The sequence below is a fragment of the Protopterus annectens genome, chromosome 9.part0 (assembly GCF_019279795.1).
Source record: "Protopterus annectens isolate FY-2018-M chromosome 9.part0, PAN1.0, whole genome shotgun sequence".
In the NCBI taxonomy this organism is placed as follows: Eukaryota; Metazoa; Chordata; order Ceratodontiformes; family Protopteridae; genus Protopterus; species Protopterus annectens.
The window spans coordinates 405,852,168-405,875,979 of NC_056743.1; the positions used below are offsets into that span (position 1 = coordinate 405,852,168).

The following is a 23,812-nucleotide window of genomic DNA, read 5'->3' on the forward strand; positions in this document are numbered from 1 at the left end:
AAAACAGAATGTAAAGAGATGAAGTGGATTCTAGAACTACATACAGATGGTAGGAAGGGACTTAATGGAATTGTCCCTATAAGACCAGTTCTTAGATTATGTGACTTGGTGAGGTAACTGTGTTTAAAAGATGGTTTGTAACAGTTTTTAGATCTGATGAAGCACCTGCTTAGAAAGGCGTGAAAACACTTAACTGTGTTTTTTAATAAAAGCCTTGCTTTTGTGTTTTTATTTTCCTTCTTTGAATGAAATCCATGATTTTATACAGCAACTGCCATGGCTGACGGGTTGGATTTACTTCTGTTTTTACCTTTTCCTATTTAACCAGTCTTAATCTGAATCTATTTTTCTGTATTCCGTGGTGGTACAGTGGTAGCATTGTTACCTCACAGCAAGAGGTTCTCCTGTTTGATTCTCGGCTTGGCTTGGAAGTGCCTTCTATGTGGAGTCTGCATGTCCTCCCCGTGGTTAGGTAGTGTTCGAAAGACATGCGTGCATAAATGTGCGTGCCTTCATTGAAGGTTGTGTGTTGTGCTGGCACCTCAGCATTTCGTAAAAATCTACTGCCAATCATTAGCGGACCGGAGTTCCACTGTGGTGACCCCTTACCGGGAAAAAGCCGAAAGAACAACAAATCTGAATCTATTTTTCTCCACTGTTTAACTTCCTCCTTTGAGCAGAGGGATAATGTGTGACTTTTTGCAGAGAGAGGGAACATGGGATTTCTGGACTGACATACTTATAAGGATTAAGACAGGACAGCAATGCTATTGGCTGCTATTTTAGGAACTGTAGAGCACAGTGGCCTGTTGCGAGTGTAAATTTGTAATATTTTAGATAGAACTGGGCATTTATTAGACCTGTTGAGAAGTTTATGTGCATATCCTAGTTTGGAAGGATGCAAGGAGTGAGGCAACTCTACCCAGGAGAGTTTTTAAGGGCCAGGCAATGATGGGATTTATTTTGCATATTAATGGCAAATTTAGCTGTTATACTGCAGTACTGATCTAGGAGGAGGGATAGTGGGGATTGTATATTAAAAAGTATTAGATGAATGTAGGGAAAGATAGGAAGTAGCAAGATTAAGGTTAAGTTTTTTCTTGCTGCAGGATTTGAAATGTACAGTGCACCCAGTTTTTGGTCTGTTATTTGAGTACTTCATGTACATGCATATCAGATTTGAGGTTTTCCTCAATATTGACAACTTACAGTTTGATATGGATGAGGGCTTGCTTTTGATTTGATAAGGTTAGTGAAAACAGAGGTGTTAGATTAGTATGCTGTTTTGGGGTGGATATGATTAGTTTTGATTTTTTGGTATTTAGAAACACTTGAGAGTTACAGAGGTGTGTTTCAGTGGATGCAAAGGATTCTTGTGTAATTTATTGTAGTTGGTCAATGTTCTTGGTAAAGTGCAAGTGTGTGGTATCATCAGCATAAATTGCATGATGGTGGCATGCTTACTGGAGATGTGGAGATCATTTATTAATGTGCTGAAGGGTAGTAGCAACCAAAAGAAAAGAGCCAGCACAGGGTAGTAGCCCTAGAATGGATCCTTGAGGGATGCCCAACTGTTACGGGGAGGTTGGAGAAGGAAGAGGTATATAATTTTGTATGCTGAGATCTTCTGGTGAGATAGCCTATAAACCAAGGGGGAAGGGACATCAAGTCATACAGCAGAGTTTGTGAGAATGTGTCAAATGCATTTGAAAGGTCAAGGAAGTCTGCCGATGCTAGATTACCTTTATCACCTGTTTTGGTTTATGTAAGATATAAAGCTAAGGAGGCCTGTGGTGGTATTGTGGTCTTGCCACATTGTGCTGCAGACAGAAAGCTGTAATTTGTTGTGAAATGAAGGAGCTGGGAATGTATGCCTTTTTTGTAATACCTTTAATAAGGGAGACAGGATAGCAATTGGTTTGTAGCTGGAGAGATCAGTTGAATGACCTCTTTTTGCACTGATATAGTATAAGATTTCTTTCACTGGACAGTGACATAGTTTTTTTTTTTTTTTTTTTTTTAAAGCAGAGATAGGTAATGCTAGAGCATCAGTTGCCAGTTTTAGGTATCCAGATGGGAGATTAGTTGGGGCAACAGTAGTAAGTTTTAGCTGTCTTAGTATTTTTGATAGTAGAAGTAGAAACTAGATTAAGAGAGAAGAGAGGATTAGGATTGTTTGATTGTGAGTTTGGAGTTGTTGCAGGAGTGAGGTTATTGCATGTATGAAAATTGATCGCATTTGGAGGTTATATATTTTGTGTCACTATCCTGAAAAGGGAGAGGTTGGATGGTGGGGCCTGGATGCAAAAGTTGATTTAAGGATGACCAGAACTTTTGGAGGGTTTGTTGACCGGTATTTTTAAACACCTTTATTAAATTTACACTTAAGACACAGGCACATAAATATTAATAGAAAGCAAAAAAAAAAAACATTTTCCCATTTAAATACATTATATATCACATTTTCTTTCTTTATAATCATCAGTCCAGCATTACATACACTCTTTAATGGCTACCTCCCCTTAAACCTCACTCTTCCTCCTGAGCATTATTTTGCATGTATTGTTCCCACAAATCCGATTTATTTCTGTGTAATTTGCTCCTTCCCTTCTCTAAATATCCCTCTTTCAGTTCTTTCATCTCTTTTACAATATTCAGTACTTCAAAAAAGTTGGTTTAGACTCTGATTTCCATTTTCTGGTACATGTTTTTTTTTAGGCAGCCAACATAATAAAACTTAGCAAGGCCTCACATTGTCTAAGCAGTTCAGATCCTGTGCCCCAGCTCAAAAAATAGTTTTCTTAGTTACAGCCATTTGCTCAATCAATATTTCTGACAGAGTATGCTGTAGGCAGTACATCCTTTTGCACTGGCGAACACTTTGCACTCCCAAAACACTTGTTTCTAGTTATCCCTTTATTCCCCATTGCACCTCCAACATTTACTATCTACCGGAAGAAAAATTATTTGAAGTCTGCTTGGGGTATAAAATTACCTGTGCAAATGCTTCCATGCAAAAATCTTAAACCATGTGGACTTTGCATACTTAGGAATCATACATATGTCATCCCATTGCTCCCTTGTAAACTGATTATCCAGTCTCTCTTCTCAATCTTTTCTAATCTCCTCTGATTTATTCTTACAGCTATCGTGCAGTACTTGTGTACCCTACTAATTATCCCTTTTTTAACAGCATCTTCTGTTCTAGATTCAACCGGTCACTTTCTCTTTGCCTATATTCTGATATTAATCCTGGTAGAAAAGTAGTCTCTAACCTGCAGTCCAAATGTCTTCTTGGCCTCATCCCGCTGTATTACCTTTCGCTCTCTAGTTATTAGGCCACTTGGTTCCTTTGCCAGTTTTCGCAAGTAAATTCTAGCCTCCTCTTGCCTGTTTTCTGTACACCTAAGTTACAGTAGCATAGGCAACCGTGAAACCTAGAAATAGCCAAACTCATGTAAAAAGTATAAAACACAGTCCTTTATTTGTGCACAGAGGTAAGCGCTTTCACAATTCGCTTCATCAGACCATAAAAACCCTGCATAAAGTCAAAAGAGGTCAACATCATATTAAAAATGTCCAATAGGTATAAAGAAATATCTCAAATAGCAGCTGTCATGCGACCAACAAATAGGTGAGATAAACAAAGCTATAAATATATGGAAAAGTTAGAACAGTAGAAACTATAGACATAACCACACATCATGGCAATAGAAATATACATACACACATAACCAAAATCCATTAAATTATGATACCTTCATTTGACAACCATTCTTCTGGACTTCAGGATGGGTTTGAGGGAGGCTCTTTCATTAAAGCTACCTCTATCTGCTCTAAGTCTCAAGATCCAATTAATTTCCCTCCTCTCAGTACCATTCCCTATATCACCCTCCCGGTTAATCGGTATAATCATATCTATAACCATAAAATGGAATGTATGCTCCTCCCCCATAGCTGAGACACGTTTGGCTAGAGCATTATTAGGAGAGTTTATCCTAATAGCATACAGATGTTCCCTTATTCTATTCCGGAACATCCTATTTGTTTTCCCAATACAGAATGAAGCACATAACTTACACTCAGCCAAATAAACAACGTGTGAAGTATTGCAGTTAGCTGATACGTCATAGGTTCATACTAGGCTATCTGCCCTAGGGCATTTATAAGCCTAGCCAGAGTGTGTTTGGCTTTCGCCACCCATTTTAAATTAATTTTGCTATGCCCTTTTTCGAGGTTAGTATACTGTGCCTCTGTCTAACAGTGACACAGAAGTGATACCCGGGGTAAACCTACGATCTCCCTTCCACTCATCAAGATTCCTCTTGAAGAGAGTCAATGAGGGACTTTGCCTAACCTGGACTGGGATTTTATTCCAGAGTGAAGGGAGCCTCTGGGTTATGAATCTGTCCCTCCAGCATGTCCTATTTATTTCAGTGCTGAGGTTCAAGTCTCTCGAGCGCGTAGTTAGATGGGATTTGGATTTTCTGAGGTGCAGCATGTCCATTAATTCCGGGTTGGACATGGCTTTATACGTCAGGCACAGATCGCCTCTGAGCAGGCGGTATGCCACTGAGTAGAGCTGGAGTTTCTTTAACCAGGCAGCATATGACATCTGTTTGAGCCCTTTGATCCTCTTGGTGAGGTACTTTTGGGGTCTTTCCAGTTGCTGCAGGTGTCTGGTAAGGTGCATCCAAAAGGGGCATTGTACTCAGTTATGGGCCTGATGAGGGATGAGTAAAGAGGCACGATGACCTCCTCTGATCTAGATGTGAATCCCTTCATGATTAGGTGGGCTATATAAAATGTTTTTCTAACCACTTTGGCCACGTGGTTGTCAAATGAGAGATTGCTATCAACTTGGGTCCCCAGGTCCCTAATTACTTCTTCTGTACTTAATGGATTACCACCTATGTGGTAATTTGTGGGCACTTTGTTTTTGCCAAAGGGATGACTATACACTTTTGGCATTTAGCTTGAGGCCATGGCTCTGGCACCAGTTGTCTGTTTCTATGAGGCCCTTTTGGAAGATGCTTGTGTCGGCTGGAGAGTCGATTATGGTGCCCAGTTTGCAGTCATCTGTGAACTTGGTCAGCCACAGTCCTTCCGTGTTGGCCTGTACCTCCGAGAAATATATACCGAACAAGAGAGGTCCCAGGACTGAGCCTTGTGGGACGCCACTTGTAACTGGTTTGGAGTCTGACATGTCTCCAGCAATTCTAACCATGTGTGTTCTGTCCTTGAGCCAGTTTGCAACCCATCTAGTGACATAGGGGTTTATATTTAAGCTGGTGAGCTTATCTATAATGCCCAAGGTGGGTATTGTATTGAAGGCTTTTGCGAGGTCCAGGTAGGCTGTGTGGACCACCTTCCCCTCGTCAATGGCCTTGGTGACTGTTTCAAAGAAATCGACCAGGTTTAAGAGGCAGGATCTGCCCTTAACAAAGCAGAACTGGGTAGGATCCAGTGTCTGTAGGTCCCCAATATCTTTATTTATGAGGTCCATGATGATCCTTTCCATAGCTTTGCAGACCAAGCTAGTCAGGCTTATGGGGCGATAGTTTCCAGGATCCGTTGAGGCACCACCTTTGTGGAGAGGGACCACTGTTGCTGTCGCCACTCTTTGGGTACATATCCTGTAGCAAGGCTGAGATTGAACAGTAGTTTTATGTTTGGGTTTAGCTCTTCTTGGAGTTCATGTAGAACGCAGTCCGGGACACCGTCTGGTCCCATTGATGCTGTGTTTTTTGCTTTGGAGAGGGCGGCTCTTACCTGAGCATCTGAGATGTCAGGGGGGCAGCACTCTGCTGGGATAGATATTTGCCCTTTTGGTGGGGAGACGTTTGCGCTGAACCTGTCAGCTAGGATGTTGGCAATGTCTGTGGGTTCGGTGTATTTTTTGTCATTTTGGACTAATTCTGAGCATATCCGAGAATTCCCACCCAGGTTCCTAACATAACTAAAGAAAACCTTGTGATTATCCTTAGTGTCCTGTGCAATTTTTCTCTCAAAGCTGGCCTTAGACGATTTTATGCGTGCCCGTAGTTTTTTGCTAATACTGATCAGAGATGCCTTCCCTTTTTGGGATTTTGCTCTATCATGTAGTAGCTTCCTCCTTCTATTGTATAGTTTGTTTATGGCTGGGGTCCACCAGACAGGACGTCTGCCTTTGGAGGATTGGGTCTTGGTTATTTGGGATTGCATGATCCATGCATTCCTGAAGGTGTTCATAGAATGCGTTTATAAAGGATTCTGCGGTCTGGGCCATATTTTCCACAGGCCCGGGGGCTTTGAAGGATTCCACCTCGGTTTTGAGGAGTGTGAAATTTGCTTTAGAGAAGTTTTTCACTGTGGTTTTCTGGGCAGGGGGTGGGGTCGGGATGTGAATATCCAGTGAGATTAGTTTATGGTCTGATCTTACCAGTGAGGGATACACTTCTGGTCTGGAGCATAGAGTCACCATGTTGGTGATGATCAGGTCCAGTATGTTTTCCCCTCTTGTGGGAGTGGTAACAAGTTTGAGTTTATAAATTCTAGGAACCTTTGGGCTAGGGTGTTGGAGCTAGAGTAATGCTCCCAGTCTATGTTTGGGTAGTTGAAGTCGCCCAATATAATGGTGTTTGGAGAGACCTTCATATTTTCCAGTGTTTTCAGGAAGGCCGAGTGGGGTTCCTGGGTTTGGGAGGGTGGTCTGTAGCAGGCTATAAACTGGAAGGCAGTTTTACCCACTGTTAGTTGCACATGGATAGTCTCTGATGCTTCGTGCTGTGCCACTAACCTGCAGGTCTGGGTATCTTTGACGAATATTGATACTCCCCCTCCTTTTGTGGTTCGGTCCAAGTTTTGGGGCCGAAAAGCATGGTATGAGGTATAACCTGGTAGTGCTGGGGTGCTCTCAGGAGCCTTGAACCAGGTTTCTGTTACTGCACAGATATCAATGTTCTCCATGCTAAGGAGAGTTTCGAGTGCATGCATCTTGAGGTTTAGACTTCTGGCGTTGAGTAGCATTACTCTTAGTTTCTTATCCCTTGTGATACCTATGGAGGTAAGTTTGTCTTTTGAGCCTTGCCTAAAAAAGGCACTATGGGGGTAGCAAGAGCCTTTGCCAATATCCGAAAGCCCAGGGGTGACAGGTGCAAGCCGTCCCTAGCGAAGCATCGTAGCTTGTCGAGCATGTCATCCCAGGCTGACAGGCATTGGATTCCCTTTGAATGACACCAATACTTAAGCCAATTGTTGAAATTGATCATCTTGTCTTCATATTGTGGCATCATTCTTGGCGAGGGTAAGATGCTACTCAAGGTCAGGGTCATACCGGCCTGGGCTACATGCTCATAGAGCTCCTCTATGTCTCTCTTCATGTAGTCCAGGGAGGTACGTCTCAGGTCATTCACACCAGCATGGACAATGACTGAGTCATATTTGTACTTGCCTTGGAGTGACCTGAGTGCTTGTGTTACGTGGCGGATCCTAGTGCCCGACAGGCAGCTCACCGTGACCTTCTCCTTGTTCAGCCTGGTGAGCGGGACGTCAGTGTGCCTGACGATAGAGTCACCTATTACAAGTGTATCAGGTGTGTTGTTTAGCCTTAAGGGCTGTGACTGTTCGGCACACTAGCTTTGTGAGCTATGTATTGCACGTGTTTTGTTTTGGGGTAGTGGTTGCTTAGGTGTCTGCTTTGGAGGTCTCTGCTGCTTAGGCAGATTTTTATTTAGAGCCTCCGAGTATGTTTTGTGTGTTTATGTGTTTGGTTTGCTGTCGTGGTAGGTCTATGTGAGACTGGAATTGTAGTGAGTGTGGTTTCCTTCTCCTCTTGACTGGATTGCCAGTACTGAGTTGAGAGAGCTTAGCCTCCAGTTTGGCTATATGGTTGCATCTCTCACATGTGTTGGAATTTGTTGGGAGGAGGAGAGGGTTGTCTGTGTACATGAGGCAGTTGTAACATTGCCTCAAGATTCCCAGATTCACCAGCTGGACCAGAGAGGAGATTGACAACTGACCTTTGGACATGCTAGAATAGTATTGGGAATTCCTTTATAATTGAAAAAAGGGCCAATGGGGAACAAGGTACTCAAGGGGAGTTTGTGAGGGTGTAGAGCTTTTAATTTTTTAGTGCTGACTTAGTGAGCAAGTGCCAGGTAACTTAAATGCAATGTGTTACAGGTAACTTAAATGCAAAAACGACAAACAGTAACTTTCTTTCAAGTGAAACAAGGAAATAAGTACAGTAAGCAATGCAGATATCACTAGGGATCCACAGAAGCGCTGAAAAGCTCTTCTTTCATTAAGGCCTCTACCTCTATCTGCTTCAAGTCTCAAGATCCAATTAATTTCCCTCCTCTCAGTACCATTCCTTATATAACCCTCCCGGTTATCGGTATAATCATATCTATAACCATAAAATGGAATGTATGCTCCTCCCCCATAGCACATAACTTACACTCAGCCAATTCTAGTGGCCTATTCCTACATCCAGATACTGGACAGGAGTTTCGGTTCAAAGTTGCCCGCCCCTAGTGTAAATTTGATCTGGGACCCTCCTCCCAGTCTAGTGTCATTACCTCATTCTACCCAGTACAGGGAGAACATTTAAGAAGGCCAATCAACTTAGTTTCTGCTACTCCTTTCTCTCTTTCCACTTAAAAAAAAAATTGTATCTGCTTTTACTGTATTTGTGTTTCTTCCTACTTTATTTTGCTTTTGCGTCATCTTAATAGTACTCAATTGTATTTATTACTGCTTGGTGTAACTCATTCTAAGCCTTTTAGTTTAAGCACTTGGGCTTCAAACCAGTTTTTTTGCATTAAGAAGGTTTGTGGTCTGCACTGTAATGGCAGAACAGGTAGCTTACATCCTTCTAAGTTGGGAACTGCTGATTGAGGGCTCAGTGTCTGTTATTCTAAAAGTGTATTAATTCTGGTTTAAGCACTTGGGCTTCAGGCCAGTTATTTTACATTAAGAGGGTTCGTGGTCTGCACTCTTGTGGGAGGAGAGGCTGGACTCTGCCCTTCTGAGCTGGGAATTTCTGGTTAAAGACTTATAGTGCCTGCATATTTGAACTGCTTCTTACTGAAATTGGTACACCTTGTTTGCTGTAGCATAGACAAGATCCAGGCCTGCTGAATCTAGCTTTGTTTGTATGCTTGTTGTTTGCTTGCTTGTTATTTCCCTGAAACGCTAATTCCACCTAAAACACTGCTTTTCAGCGCTTCTGTGGATCCCTAGTGATCTCTGCATTGCTTACTGTACTTATTTCCTTGTTTCACTTGAAAGAAAGTTACTGTTTGTCGTTTTAAGTTACCTGTAACACATTGCATTTAAGTTACCTGGCACTTGCTTACTAAAGCAATTATATAAGTCAGCACTAAAAAATTAAAAGCACTACACCCTCACAAACTCCCCTTGAGTACTTTGTTCCCCATTGGCCCTTTTTTCAATTATAAAGGAATTCCCAATACTATTCTAGCATGTCCAAAGGTCAGTTGTCAATCTCCTCTCCGGTCCAGCTGGTGAATCTGGGAATCTTGAGGCAATGTTACAACTGCCTCATGTACACAGACAACCTTCTCCTCCTCCCAACAAATTCCAACACATGTGAGAGATGCAACCATATAGCCAAACTGGAGGCTAAGCTCTCTCAACTCAGTACTGGCGTAACCAGTCAGGAGGAGAAGGAAACCACACTCACTACAATTCCAGTCTCACATAGACCTACCACGACAGCAAACCAAACACATAAACACACAAAAACATACTAAAAATCTACCTAAGCAGCAGAGACCTCCAAAGCAGACACCCAAGCAACCGCTACCCCAAACCAAAACACGTGCAACACATAGCTCACAAAGCCAGTGTGCTGAACAGTCACAGCCCTTAAGGCTAAACAACACACCTGATACACTTGTAATAGGTGACTCTATCGTCAGGCACATTGACGTCCCGCTCACCAGGCTGAACAAGGAGAAGGTCACGGTGAGCTGCCTGTCGGGTGCTAGGATCCGCCACATAACACAAGCACTCAGGTCACTCCAAGGCAAGTACAAATATGAATCGGTCATTGTCCATGCTGGTGTGAATGACCTGAGACGTACCTCCCTGGACTACATGAAAAGAGACATAGAGGAGCTCTCTGAGCATGTAGCCCAGGCTGGTATGACCCTGACCTTGAGTAGCATCTTACCCTCACCAAGAATGATGCCACAATATGAAGACAAGATGATCAATTTCAACAATTGGCTTAAGTATTGGTGTCATTCAAAGGAGATCCAATGCCTGTCAGACTGGGATGACATGCTCGACAATCCACGATGCTTCGCTAGGGACGGCTTGCACCTGTCACCCCTGGGCTTTCGGATATTGGCAAAGGCTCTTGCTTCCCTCATAGTGCCTTTTTTAGGCAAGGCTCAAAAGACAAACCCACCTCCGTAGGTATCACAAGGGATAAGAAACTAAGAGTAATGCTACTCAATGCCAGAAGTCTAAACTTCAAGATGCACGCACTTGAAATTCTCCTTAGCATGGAGAACATCAATATCTGTGCAGTAACAGAAACCTGGTTCAAGGCTCCCGAGAGCACCCCAGCACTACCAGGTTATACCTCATACCATGCTTTTCGGCCCCAAAACTTGGACCGAACCACAAAAGGAGGGGGAGTATCAATATTCGTCAAAGATACCCACACCTCCAGGTTGGTGGCACAGCACGAAGCATCAGAGACTATCCATGTGCAACTAACAGTGGGTAAAACTGCCTTCCAGTTTATAGCCTGCTACAGACCACCCTCCCAAACCCAGGAACCCCACTCGGCCTTCCTGAGAACACTGGAAAATATGAAGTTCTCTCCAAACACTGTTATATTGGGCGACTTCAACTACCCAAACATAGACTGGGAGCATTACTCTAGCTCCAACACCCTAGCCCAAAGTTTCCTAGAATTTATAAACTCAAATGCTATGGAACAACTTGTTACCACTCCCACAAGAGGGGAAAACATACTGGACCTAATCATCACCAACATGGGGACTCTATGCTCCAGACCAGAAGTGTATCCCTCACTGGTAAGATCCGACCATAAACTAATCTCACTGGATAGTCACATCCCGACCCCACCCCCTGCTGAGAAAACCACAGTGAAAAACTTCTCTAAAGCAAATTTCACACTCCTCAAAACTGAGGTGGAATCCTTCAAAGCCCCCGAGCCTGTGGAAAATACGGCCCAGACCGCAGAATCCTTTATAAATGCATTATATGAACACCTTCAGGAAATAAAACCAAGACCCAATCCTCCAAAGGCAGACATCCTGTCTGGTGGACCCCAGCCATAAACAAACTATACAATAGAAGGAGGAAGCTACTACATGATAGAGCAAAATCCCAAAAAGGAAAGGCATCTCTGATCAGTGTTAGCAAAAAACTACGGGCACTCATAAAATCGTCTAAGGCCAGCTTCGAGAGAAAAATTGCACAGGACACTAAGGATAATCACAAGGCTTTCTTTAGTTATGTTAGGAACCTGGGTGGGAATTCCCAGATATGCTCAGAATTACTCCAAAATGACAAAAAATACATCGAACCCACAGACATTGCCAACATCCTAGCTGACAGGTTCAGCGCAAACTCCCCTCCCACCAAAAGGGCAAATATCTATCCCAGCAGAGTGCTGCCCCTGACATCTCAGATGCTCAGGTAAGTGCCGCCTTTCAAAGCAAAAACACAGCATCAGTGGGACCAGACGGTGTCCCGGGCTGTGTCCTACATGAACTCCAAGAAGAGCTAAACCCAAACATAAAACTACTGTTCAATCTCAACCTTACTACAGGATATGTACCCAAAGAGTGGCGTACAGCAACAGTGGTCCCTCTCCACAAAGGTGGTGCCTCAACGGATCCTGGAAACTATCGCCCCATAAGCCTGACTAGCTTGGTCTGCAAAGCTATGGAAAGGATCATCATGGACCTCCTAAATAAAGATATTGGGGATCTACAGACACTGGATCCTACCCAGTTCTGCTTTGTTAAAGGCAGATCCTGCCTCTTAAACCTGGTCGATTTCTTTGAAACAGTCACCAAGGCCATTGACGAGGGGAAGGTGGTTCACACAGCCTTCCTGGACCTTGCAAAAGCCTTCGATACAATACCCCACTCGGGCATTATAGATAAGCTCACCAGCTTAAATATAAACCCCTATGTCACTAGATGGGTTGCAAACTGGCTCAAGGACAGAACACACATGGTTAGAATTGCTGGAGCCATGTCAGACTCCAAACCAGTTACAAGTGGCGTTCCACAAGGCTCAGTCCTGGGACCTCTCTTGTTCGGTATATATTTCTCGGAGATACAGGCCAACACGGAAGGACTGTGGCTGACCAAGTTCACAGATGACTGCAAACTGGGCGCCATAATCGACTCTCCAGCCGACACGAGCATCCTCCAAAAGGGCCTCATAGAAACAGACAACTGGTGCCAGAGCCATGGCCTTAAGCTAAACGCCAAAAAGTGTATAGTCATCCCCTTTGGCAAAAACAAAGTGCCCACAAATTACCACATAGGTGGTAATCCATTAAGTACAGAAGAAGTAATTAGGTACCTGGGGACCCAAGTTGATAGCAGTCTCTCATTTGACAACCACATGGCCAAAGTGGTTAGAAAAACATTTTATATAGCCCACCTAATCATGAAGGGATTCACATCTAGATCAGGGGAGGTCATCGTGCCTCTTTACTCATCCCTCATCAGGCCCATAATTGAGTACAATGCCCCTTTTCTGATGTACCTTACCAGACACCTGCAGCAACTGGAAAGACCCCAAACGTACCTCACCAAGAGGATCAAAGGGCTCAAACAGATGCCATATGCTGCCCGGTTAAAGAAACTCCAGCTCTACTCAGTGGCATACCACCTGCTCAGAGGTGACCTGTGCCTGACGTATAAGGCCATGTCCAACCCGGAATTAAGGGACATGCTGTACCTCAGAAAATCCAAATCCCATCGAGCTACATGCTTGAGAGACTTGAACCTCAGCACTGAAATAAATAGGACATGCTGGAGGGACAGATTCATAACCCAGAGGCTCCCTTCACTCTGGAATAAAATCCCAGTCCAGGTTAGGCAAAGTCCCTCATTGACTCTCTTTAAGAGGAATCTTGATGAGTGGATTGGGGATCATAGGTTTACCCTGGGTATCACTTCTGTGTCACTGTTAGACAGAGGCACAGTATACTAACCTCGAAAAAGGGCATAGCAAAATTAATTTAAAATGGGTGGCGAAAGCCAAGCATACTCTGGCTAGGCTTATAAATGCCCTAGGGCAGATAGCCTAGTATGAACCTATGAACCAACCTTATTATTGCTTCAAGGAATGCAAATTCTTCCATTGCCCTACTCATGAAATCCAAGCTTACTCTGTCTAATGCTTAATTTCTGCTTAATAACAATCTTTCTAAACTTATGCATATTATCCAAATACTCCCTTAATCTATTTAGCACTTTGTAGTTGCACATCTTCTTCTTCTGTGAGATTCCCCTTATTATGCAATATTTTAACATTTGTCAGCTCCTCTAAATAACTCCTATTACTTCTTAACCGTATCTCTTTTTATTTTACTTCTACCCTATTTTTAAAACCTATGTTCATTTTATCCCACTCACCAGCTATCACTTCTGAATAAATTTCTACTAATAAATTCCACTACCCATTACTTAAATTCTGCATTTTTAACAGGCTGGTGGGAAATGATCAGTGTATCAGTTTTACTTTATTGCACTGATTTTTTTATTGATGCATGATCTGAAATAGTTATTGAATGTGTCAAAGATTTCAGTTAAATGCTCATGATCCTGTGAAATATAATTTCTATCCAGTCTAGCCCAGTTATTGTCCCTTGTGGAATAATATGTAAATTCTGTCTGAACTCCTGTTCTGAATTCATGTTTTCCATACCAAATATTTTCAGACATTTCTTAAGAGATCTATTCTTTTTTGTTATATTTTCCCTTCTAGGTCCCCCTGATGCATCATCATTATTGCAAATCAAGTTCCAGAACCCAACTGTAAGTAATATTCCCTGATAAAAGCTGATTTCTCCCAAAAATGTCTTATGTTTCATAACATCAGTTTTCAGTGGAATATAAATGCATGCCGTTGTGATTCTTCTCATTTGCTATTGCCCCTTACTACTCCAAATCTGCCATTTTTGTCTTCATTTCCTCTTCTATCACTATTGGAGCCCTTCTAGCAATTAATATTATTACCCCCCTTTCCCTTTGTCCCTGATATTCTGCAGAATATCTATTATGCAATACTTTTTTTCTCAAATTACATGCTCTTTTCTTTCCAAATGCATCTCATGTAGCATTGCCATCTGTACTGTGCTTTTCTTAATATGATTCAGTACTCTTTCCTTTTTTCTATATCTACTAGCTATTTGTTTTCCAGGATAATATAGATAGCATTGTCATTATGATAAAAAGCTATTTCTCCCAACTATTATACATGACATTTTTTTAATCTGTATTTCCAACGTTTATCTTGCGTGCATATACTAATGTTTGACAGGCTATCTTTCTTATACAATTATTTCTTCTCATGTCCATTTGAACCTATGTCACATTTTTCAAGACTTTTGGTTTAATGAAAACCATCAAACAAAAATATGTACATTTTCAGAACATCCCCATCTCCTATCAACCTAGAACAAATACTTATTCAAAAAATGAAGTTTAACACTCCAGATAGGAACAATTGCACCAAATTGACAGCTGTACCTACAGGTATAACCTGACCTAAAATTAAGGTTACTCATGCTAAAGTGAATGTTACTGTCTATGTTGCCACTTATGCTGATTGCTGCCTGTTCTTTTCCTATCTCTATTCCCCTACCAGTTGTGAAAAAACAGTTATGCTTTCAAAAACTATTAACTTTTAGCCCTGCAAAAAAAGCACACTGTGTATCTTTAAATAAACTAAATTGAACATAGTTCTATTGAATGCATTAAAATATTAAGGCTGCTAGGGAAGCTACTGTCTCTTTATTCACCTCACACAATTTCAATCTTTTTTTTTTTTACAGAGCTGCTTGCCATTGTAACCTTTACATGTTTCATTTTCCTCAGCAAAGAATATTTAGAATTTTCAAGATAAAAAAAACAGCTAACATCTTTAGAAATGCACAAATGAATCTTTGTAAATTTTACTCAAAACAGAATGCACAGAATTCTCCTGGCCAACTGCTTTCAGCTGCAGACTTCTTCATTCCTACTGAGAATGTTAGTGTCTTTCCAGATGGTCAAACTCAGTATTTTTCATGGCTTTCATCATTTCCTCTTGTTTTTCAAGCCTACATATTTACACAAAACACCTGCTTATAGCTTAAGCCAGGTCATTAATCTAAACATCCACCCTTGTAAAAAAGAAGGAAATTATCTTAATTCTACATATGTAATATAATGTAATCTGTGCTCTTTTACACCCCACTCCCACCCCAGCACCCCAAGATCACAGCATATTAAATCAAACTTGCTTCTATCCAGCCTTTCTTCTCTTGTTGTACTATAAATGCTATATTTCTTAGTACTACAAAAATACTTATTTACTTTAATATCCTCAACACTGAAAAGACAACTCCGCATATAAAACACCCTTGACTACACACTACAAAACAGCTTTACAATATATATTATGAAATGTTTTATATATGATATAATTACTAATAAGAATAAAAACTGTTTTGCTTATGTTGTTCCCCTTTTAGTGTCCTTCTAAACATTAATGACAAAGTGGGGTACATGTTCTACAGTCTACTCACAAGTTTAACAAAGTTCATAGGTAGGTATTAGGCTATCTGCCCGAAGGCATTTATAAGCCTAGCCGGAATGTGTTGGCTTTCGCCGCCCCCTTAGATTAGTTCCCTGTGCCTCTGTCCAGCAGAGCCATTGAAGTGATCCCTGGGGTAAACTTTTTGTTTCCCATCCACTCTTCAAGGTTTCTCTTGAAGAGGGTTAGCGAGGAGCTCTGCCTAATGTAGATTGGAATCTTGTTCCAGAGCATGGGAAGTCTCTGGAATAGGAATCTATCCCTCCAGCACGTCCTACTTATTGTTGTGGTGAGGTTTAGATCCCTGGAGCGTGTGGCTCGAGGGGATATGGTTTTATTTAGATGGAGCATGTCCATCAATTCTAGGTTGGACATGGCCTTGTATGTCAGGCAGAAATCACCTCTGAGTAGACGGTATGCATCCGAGTACAGCTGGAGTTTCTTCAGTCGAGCTGCATAGGGCAAATACTTGAGGCCAGTGATCCTCTTGGTGAAGTACTTCTGTGGTCTTTCCAGTTGTTGCAGGTGTCTTGTAAGGTACATACCGAATGGGGTATTGTACTCTATGATGGGTCTGATGAGTGATGCGTAGAGGGGCCCAATGACCTCTTTCGATCTGGATGCAAACCCTTTTGTGATTAGGTGGGCCACGTAGAAGGATTTTCTAACCACTTTGGCAATGTGATTATCAAAGGAGGAGTTACTATCTACTTGGGTCCCCAGATCCCTTATTACGTCTTCCGTATTTAGGGGCTGCCACCTATGTGGTAGTTTGTGGGTACTTTGTTTTTTCCAAAGGGGATGACTATGTACTTTTTGGGATTTAGCTTGAGGCCATGGTTTTGACACCAGGTATCTGTCTCAGTGAGACCCTTTTGGAGGATGCCTGTGTCAGCCGGAGAGTCAATTATAGCCCCTAGTTTGCAGTTGTCTGCGAACTTGGTCAGCCATAGTCTTCCTGTGCTTGCCTGTACCTCTGAGTAGAAGTATATGCTGAACAGGAGGGGCGTAGGACTGAGCTCTGGGGAACGCCACTTGTAACCGGTTTAGAGTCAGACCTAGCTCCCGCAACTCTTACCATGTGGGTTCTGTAACAAAAAGTCAACAAAAGTACCTTCTTTCTCAGCCACATTTTCTTTCAAAGCCATACTTCACAAATGTGATTGATGCTTTATAGTCTCCCATTTATTCACACTTTTCAGTGTTGCTGGTCTTCTTCCTGTTCATCTACATCTCCCAACACCAGATTCTAGCTCAAGCCCAAGGTACTTCTCATTCTTCTAGTCAATTTCTGTTTTTTTTCCCCCTGTCTTGCAAGCATTTCACTTTGTTGCATTGGAAAAGGTTTCACTGGTGCAGTCTGTCTATAGGCTTTATTGTCAGGAGAATGAGAAGCAGAGTCATTTTCTGGTTGCTGCCTCACTTTTTGTTGAATAAACTCTTATTTTCTCCTTAGCCTGTTCTCCAAAAGAAAATGTCTTTCATCTTCCGGGGAAAATATTCTGAAGACAGACGGATACAGTAGCTTGACTCTCACACCTGCGTCTTTTTGACATTCCCTGATTGTTGTGATAAATTACCTTCTCTTCTGCCTGGTATACAGTGAATAATCATTTTCCACAAATACTTTTGTTGTTTCCAGTTGCTAATGCTTTTCCCTTCTGACCCATTTTTGCCAGAATCAACTCTTTCTGCTGGTGTAATTGCATCTTACTGATATGGATCTTGGCTGCTTTCTCATGGCTAGGTTCAGGACATATGCATGATGTGCCCTTTCAGTTAACAAATCCTGCTGTGAAGTACCAGTCCATTTGCTTATTTGTGCTTTCATAAATTTAACAGATTATGTTCCTTCCATTTTCTCTGGTGTAACATCTTAGGTCTTCTCTGCATGCTCAGCCTTCGAACTCTATCATTTTTCAAAACAGTTCTTCTTGAAAAGCCTCATACTTAGCCTTTTTCTTCATTTTAACCTCTGTTTTTTGCAGTTTTATTAGCTCATTTGAATAGTTATTTAAAGCTTCTCCTATTGTTAGCTTTTTTATTTGAGTTGATACATTCTTTCAGTGTTTCATTTATTGTAACCACCTCGGAGTACATTTCTTTTTTTTTTTGTCTCTAAATCACCAGAAGCCATCTGTTGTACTAAAGCTGAAGGTTGAACTGCTTTTTTGCTAAACATCTGTAGGATTCTTCCCAGTCAGTGTTTTCTCTTCACCTTTTATGGTCAACTTTCTTTCAGGTTCTCTAAATTTCTTCTCCAGGCAGTGTAGTTGTTGTCCAGTAACCTAATTTTACCAAGGGCGACAATATCACTGGTTCTTATTTCTCAGTTTCTGTTTTCACACTGGGAAAGCTGTTAATCAGTATGCAGCCATCTTGAAAGTCCTTGTTGATTGGTGATTTGATAATTTGTATTATAACTTTTCTTATCTTATTTGACTTTTTCTTTGGTTAAATTCATAAGCATCTAAAAGTTTACTAGGTGAGACCGAGAAGTAGATTTATTTTTACTATTTCCAGGCCATGTCACACTCTTTCACTAACTGTTTTGATTTCTTAGCCAGCTGGGCAGGGTTTGATTTGTTTCTTTTTGTTCTGAAGGTAGAACTGAATAGTGAAAGTGCTTCAAGTGGGAGAGTTTATACATGCTTCCAGTCAAAAAGTTTTAAGTTTGAGATGAATGTTTATTTATTAAAGCTATGGAGGTTATGGACTTGGTTGTAGTTATGTTGTCTTGGCATCCTGGTACAGTTTTTAATTATAAAGTAGGTAGGGGTTCACTAAGGATGTCAGGAAGAGAGCCAGTGAAGGTAATGTTCTTTGCTAAGTTGGTCAGAATCCAGTCAATGGTGACATTTCTGCTGCTCTTTTTGTTACCATGAGTGGGGGGTAGAGATAAGTAGTCGAAGACTATACAGGGTTAACACAGTGTTCGCAGAGGAGTTTTGGATTGTCTGCCAGTGGATATTGAGGTCACCTAATATAATTGTTTCATATGGGATATTAGTTATGACCCTGTAGAAATATTCTTCTTCTGTATCAATGCTGTTGCCAGGAGGTATGTACCTGTAATGGGATAGGAATTTGTGTTTGTTTAGTTTGACAGAAGAGAAGAATTTCTAATTGTGCAGTAGAGGAGGGGAGCTGGGGTACAGGGTAATTTTTAGGTTGTTTTGTTAGATAATGGCCATTCTACTCACCTTTTTCTTAGACCTGTCAAATCTTAGAATATTGTAATCTGAAGGAGGGGTTTCTTAATTTTTTTGCTTCTTGTTTTAGCTATGTTTCTGTAGCTGCAATGATATTGGCAGAATGTTTGGCTGTCCGTGCATGGAATTTTGAGATTTTATTACGTATGCTACATAGTATTACAGAAGTTTAGTCCTGGAGAGCTTGTTGCATTTTGGGAGTGTGGGTGGTAAGAGGCTTGAGAGGGTATATAGTACTTCAGTGATTGGGTTGTTTGGGTATATACCACCACAGTGAAGTAGCAGATGATTGGATGGGAGGTATGGGAAAAGATGCCTCAGTTTATTTTGAGTTGAGAGGTTTGGCGATGATAGGTTATTTTATAGAGATTAACGACAGTTAAGATGAATTAAGGTTGAAGCAATTGAGAAGTGGCACTATGTGAGTGTGCCTAAATGAGGTAGGTGATGGATGCAGGGTGATGTAGGCATGTGCAATGGACTAATAGAAATAAGGGTAGAAGAACAAAGACCTATACGGAATGCTTTTCAACAGATTTGGACAGAGAAGTGTAAAAGAAAATCTGTAAAGGAATAGACACTATGTAAATGATTAGTAGAGAATTTTTAGTTCACAGATGTAGTTCAGTGTTATGGGGGAAGCATTGCAGTTTAGTTATTTATAGAAAGGGGAGTGAGGATGTTATGGTTTGAGAAGCTGGTGTGAAAAAAACTGGGGACGATAGTGAAATATGAGTAGAGAATGGAATATATAGCTGAGACAGATTAAGGTGGTGTTAGAAAGGTGAAAAGGAAGTAGTTAGTTTTGGGGGAGTGATTTGAGTCAGGAGGGAAATGGGAGTAGGTGGGGGGTTGGTTAGGATGCTTGAAGGAATGGTTAGAGAATTGTAGGAGGGAGTAACAAATGCCTGCAACACTAACGTACCGGTTAGTGCAGCTGGCTAATGCAGGAGTTTCTCATGTCAAGCATGCACAATGCAAATTCCTTTTCCACCTACACATTTCTGGATTTTTTTTTTAATTATATTTTTGTAGTGTAGATCCCTGGTATCTAGTGTTCCCCCACCCCTGATTCCCATTCTGTTTGCTTGCCTCTCAGGCATGAAACATTTGAGTTAACCCTGGTGTCTAGTGTTGCCAACCCACTCTTTATTCTCACTGTGTTTACCATCAACTCTGGCATGAGACACTAGAATTATTCCCTGATGTCTAGTGTTGCCCCCCCAGAGTCGAATCCAGTACTAGGTAACCTAGACAGTTGCCTAGGTCCTGGTGATGGCTGTGGGGCCTGAATCAGCTGTATTAAAATAAAATAGTACTCTGCTCCCTTTTAGAGTTCCTGCAATGTCAGCCTTGGCATTACCAGCCCTAGCTTTGTTCCAACAGTCTGAACGTCAGCCCTTGCAACATCAGCCTTAGATTTCTTCCCAGCAGGCTGGATGTCAGCCTTGCAGTGTTAGCAGTCAGCCTGAGATTTATTTTCACCATCCTGGACTTCAGCACATCTGCTAGGGGGATTTGTAGAGCACAGGAGAGAAGATCAGCAAGAGTAATGACCACAGGATTGGAGCATCAAGGTTTGCTTTTAATCTTACAGCAGCAGTGTAAGAGCAGGTTAGAGGTATACATCTCAGTTGTCCCTGATTTTCAGGGATGCTCCTGATTTTGATTGAAATTTTAGCTCTGGCCCTCTTAATCCCTCCTAAAACTGGTGACTTTTTGAGTAAAGGTAATGAATTATACTTAATAAATAATAACAATAATTAGAGTTACAGACTTATTTTATTTCAGAAAATGTGTATTCTGTCAATATTTCAGATTAGTCTAACTAATATTTTAAAAGTGTCCCTGATGGGTTCAGATTTGTCCCTGATTGGTTGAGAAGAATGGTTGAGGTCTTTGTTTATTTTTTGGTTTGTTTTTGGTAGAAGAGGCAGCAAACCACTGCAAACAGCAAATGGGAGAGTATATTTTTATTGTTTTTGCAGAATTGTGTGTGTGTGTGTGTGTGTGTGTGTGTGTGTGTGTGTGTGTGTGTGTGTGAGAGAGAGAGAGAGTTGGGAGGGATGCTCATTTCAGTACAGTTTCTCTGAAAAAAGGTAGCACTAGGACCCAGAGGAAAAGATGTTAGCTTTTTGATGCACATATTTAGTTTCACTAATTTGCTGTGAATGGGTGACAGATTGTGTAAATAACACTTAACACATCCTACATTGCCTGCAACAGTAAGCTTTGAAATACAAAGTCTCCAGTCAGTAGCTGAAGGAACATATTAAAAATGTGATGTTTCTGAGGGCAGTGATTTACAGAATCTTAATATTCTGTATTTTAGTGGAGGGGTGTATTTGTGTTTGCTTTTATTCAGCTTAAAATCACCGTTGTTTTCAGACAGTTTACATTTTAAAGTATGCAATAGATGTCTTCCATTAACCTTTTATTTTTAACGACTCATAAAATAAGCAGCAGCTGACAGTTCAGAGCTTCTACTTTTTCCACTTTTTTAAAGTTATAAATACAACGTTCCTCACCTCCTTGAAAAACTCATGTTAAAATGTGTTAGTTTGTAGGACCAGCAGGATCAGTGCTGAAGGAATTGGAAGGTGTATAGTGTTGTTTTTCTTTTTAGTTTTGTGCTACTCAGTGTAGCTTGTATAAGTTTTAAACGCATCGTAATCATTCATTTCCATGTAGACCAGGCAGACGTCACTTTTAATAGATTTTAATGAACCTTCCATAGATCTCCTGAATACTTCAGTTTTCACTCCTATGTCCTGATAGAACTCAGAGCTGGATTTGCGTGTGTGTGTGTGTGCGTGCGCGTGTGTGTGTTGTGCGCGCGTGCAGGAGTGTAGAGGGTGCGAATGTGTGTGTGTGAGTGTGTTAAGTTGAAGTACATTGCCAGTGGCAGAACAACTGTCTTTCTATATATGACATATACTATTATACAACCTGTTATTCTGGTCCCCTATTATATCAGTGAATGCTTAAAATAGCAAATGCTGTTTGATCAACTATTTTAAATCGAAACAGCAAAATCCCGAACACACGGAACAGCAATTTTTTTCCCCAGGGAAAAAAAATCACTGTTTTGTGTGTTCGGGATTTCACCATTTTCGGGACTTTGCCATTTCCTCCACTGTGGTGCGATCTCGGAGTTGGTATATTTAAGTTGGGGCGGTGTGTTTGGGTTTCTTTTTTCTTTTTTTTTTTTTTTATGGAGCAGCGATTTTTTTCCCTGGGGAAAAAAAAAATCACTGTCCCGTTTTGCTGCTTCGATTTTAAGGGTCGATTATACAGCGTTCGCTGTTATAATATAGACCCATTATTCTTGGAGTACATGTGATGGGTAGTTTTAAATATTTTCATGAGTAAATATGTATATGAAGTCAGTTTATTACTTCTTTAAGTAGTTATAACCCATTATACAATGCCTCCTCTAAAACGTGCACGCTGATTGGCCAGCCCAACCAGCGTGCCCGTTGTAAATCCCTTAATATACTAACGGAAAAAGGTCCGGTCGCCCGGACTTTTTCCGTTAGTATAAACACTAATCTCGCTATGTTAAAAGAGTTTAACATAGCGACACAGGTTTAAAAAAAGCAACGCAGATCTCCGTTGCTTTTTTTAAAGCTGTCTCGCTATGTTAAACTCCTTTAACATAGCGACACAGTGTGTAAAAAGCAACGGAGATCTTGCGATCTCCGTTGCTTTTTTTTTTTAACCTGTCTCGCTATGTTAAATGAGTTTAACATAGCGAGACAGCTTTAAAATAAGAAACGGAGATCTCCATTGCTTATTTTAAAGCTGTCTCACTATGTTAAACCCATTTAACATAGCGAGACAGTAAAAAGCAACGGAGATCTTGCGTTCTCCGTTGCTTTTGCACAACTCTGATGTACTGCGTAGGCATCGCAGTACATCAGAACTGCCGCAGAACACCAGACAGCTGCGGAAGGGCAGCAAACAGGCATTATACAATGCCATTATTTAAGAAAAGTAATTATTTCTTTTCTTAAATAATGTCAGTGTATAATAGCAATAACCCACTTCTGGGTGTGGGTAATGCTGGATTTACCCACGGTTGTCTTTGTTTGGTCCCTCGGGCTTCGCCCTCAGGACCAAACCACGCCAACCGTGGGTAAATCCAGCATTACTCACACCCAGGCGTGGGTTATTGCTATATTAGAATACACTTGGCAGAAAAAGGAGATTCTTCATGCTAAAACAGCTGAAAGTGCTTCTGTCTGTATATGTCAGAAATGAAGGGGAAAACATTTTGTTTTTCTCCCTATTGTAAGTGAGAGACTCATAACTGAGTCTTGCGACTTTAAAAATGAAAGCATAAATGGCAAATAAGAGACAGGGCATCTCAAAACTTGCTGTAATGTTTCTGAAATATTTTTACTGGGGAGCTTCACATGTATGCCACCCCTCCCCCCAGAATGGAGGACTGTTCTTCCTATACCTCTGCTGATGGAGGGTGATTTACAGACAGACACACACAGAACATTCACGTAAATCACTATTTACTCAGCAGAGTCATATTTACTGAGAAAATAAATATTTCTATTCATTGTCTGGTTAAGTTAGTTGCTCAAAGTCGCACTGCATGCGAACGGAATTCGAAAGAATCATAACCTGTACCCTTGATTACAAGAAGCAACTCATTAAGAGCTTAGAGTTGTAATCCACACCATTAACTAAAAGACTTTCCTTAACATCTTCATTGTCTGATAAATCACTAAGAATGGCAGTCAGTCAATAATGCTAGCCATTAAGAGTTTCATAGT

General features: G+C 41.1%; 1 protein-coding gene across 7 annotated transcripts in view; it reads left to right on the plus strand.

Moving 5' to 3' along the window:
- DMTN (dematin actin binding protein) overlaps positions 1 to 23,812 on the plus strand; it is a 1,900,252-nt gene that overhangs the window by 194,826 nt on the left and 1,681,614 nt on the right. The gene's annotated exons all lie outside the window — the stretch shown is intronic.